We start from the raw sequence: 2,068 nt of genomic DNA on the forward strand, positions 1-2,068 counted from the left end.
GTGGCACACTTTAAAACAACAAATTATGTTGTTTTAAACAACATAATTTGGATGTAATAAAATCAGCATATAGGATGAAATAAAATCAATTACATCCTATAAGGAACATCTGCTAAAAACTACACATTACAAAAAAAGAGACAGAAATAAGGGAAAACAATAAGAAAAAAATACTTTTCATTCTAAATGCAGCTACAAAATTCAGCTTTTTCTTCAACTTCTGTTGCATTGAGTATAAAATTGGTAACAAATGAAATTCACATAATTGAATTATAAGCTTGACCTTCGTAAAATATATATATATGTATGTTAAACCCAAGTTAAAAATTTAGTGTAGGGACTACACTTAATTAAAAGTACATCTGTGTTAAGAATGAGAAGCAACAACTAATTCATCGTTTCAGACCAAAGTAAATTTATCGAAATGTTCTAACATCAGTGTAGACCGTCTCCTCTTGAGCCGTTCTTACATTCCTTCTTTCTCCCTTTTTAGCTTTGTTCTTGTTAAATGTTGGTGCAGAATAAACCAAATTCTCTTCTCTCTGGAAAGACAATAAAAAACTTAAATAATAATAACCTTAAGTAAAAATGGCAATTTTTTTTTTCTGCCTTACCTTTTGACTTTGGTTATCACCAGTAATTGTTGCAGGACCTGTTTGTACAGTGAAGAAAAAATAATAATAGAATGTCAAACTTATTGAAAATAGTTTTGATAAATGGATAAATGAATCTTGCATTACCATTGCAACAGCCACACTTTTTCTTCTTGATTTTATAAATGAGCCAAGATATTACAACAAGACATATAACCAAAGCCGAGCCCAAGGAAGGAAGTAATATTTTTGAAAAATACTCTGAGTCGGGGCCTGAAAAGATTAAAGAAACATTAAAAGTAGGAAAAAATACATTGAAAATTAAATTCCAGTAATATTCTCATCTTAATTGTGATTTAGAAAAGATTCGTAGATACCAGAACGTTTTGCTTCGTTTCCAAATAATATCTGTCCACATGCGGCCACAGCGCAGTTGTAAATCCCAGCATCAGAGGTCTCCGAAAAGTTGTAAAAACATTTTTGTGCAGAAGCAGTTTCAGGAATCCTTTTACACTCATCTCCACTGTTTTCTTGTAAATAAAGTAAATTGGGATGAGAATGATCTGATCCAGCTTTGAACCAGTACACTCTGTGATCTGCTGGACAAGTTTTCCTCTCAGAGTAAGAGAGAACTGAACACTGAAGAGTCTCTTGGGTCTCTGACTGAATGGCCCCAGATGGAGAATCTTTCAGTAAAACAGTTACATTTGATTCTTCTCCTGAAAAAAAAAATGTTTTACTCTCACAACCAGAAGAATATTACTCACAAGTAAGAGTATGATTTTCTAAAATACTGAAACACTGCATTTACCTCTAATTTGTAGAAATGTTCCATTCATAAATATGAAGTCAAGTTGTCTGACTTTAACACAGTAGTAAAGTCCAGTGTCGTTTCGATAAGCCTCATTAATAATAAGAAGAAATTCTCCTTGCTCTTGTTTGGTCTGAATTCGAGGAATCTTTGACTCTTCATCAAACTCAAAGTTAAATGTTGCTCCAAGAAATTCTGGCCAGTTTCCAGAAACCAGTCGGATCCAGTACAGAGTTTCTTGGTAGAGAGCTGAGGTTTGGCGAGGGCAGCTTAGGTTCACATTTTGTCCAGTAGTCACAGTTTTTACCTCAAAATTATTTTCTGTGCAAACTGAAAATAAAACCCACAATTCAGTCTATTATTAAAAAACAACTCAATGTAACTCAATGTAAATTTGAATAAGAGATAGGCCTTCAGAGCTAATTATTATTGTATATTTTTGATTTGTAAATATACTTACATGCAAAATTGAACGTGAGTGCTGCATAAAGTAGGAAAAGCATTTTTGTATTAATCCACTATAGCGGCGACATCCAACTAAGAGGCGATCATAAGATGGTGCCTCCTAATATAATGTTGCAGAGTGGGAGTGAACAACTTCACAACGATCTGATTGGCCTTTTTAATCATGAGGTTTCACTGTACTACAACCACAGTGGAAATA

General features: G+C 33.3%; 1 long non-coding RNA gene across 1 annotated transcript; it reads right to left on the reverse strand.

Moving 5' to 3' along the window:
* Window positions 1-299: 299 nt before the first annotated feature.
* LOC106963137 (uncharacterized) lies at window positions 300-1,728 on the reverse strand. The gene is made up of 4 exons (XR_001428131.1): window positions 971-1,728; window positions 741-866; window positions 615-652; window positions 300-542 (listed from the first exon to the last, which is right to left on the reverse strand). It is a non-coding gene; the product is annotated as an uncharacterized LOC106963137 (long non-coding RNA).
* Between the last annotated feature and the right edge of the window lie 340 nt (window positions 1,729-2,068).

The sequence above is a fragment of the Poecilia latipinna genome, unplaced genomic scaffold (genome assembly GCF_001443285.1).
Source record: "Poecilia latipinna isolate Pla-1442-1.1 unplaced genomic scaffold, P_latipinna-1.0 Scaffold1498, whole genome shotgun sequence".
Classification (NCBI taxonomy): domain Eukaryota; kingdom Metazoa; phylum Chordata; class Actinopteri; order Cyprinodontiformes; family Poeciliidae; genus Poecilia; species Poecilia latipinna.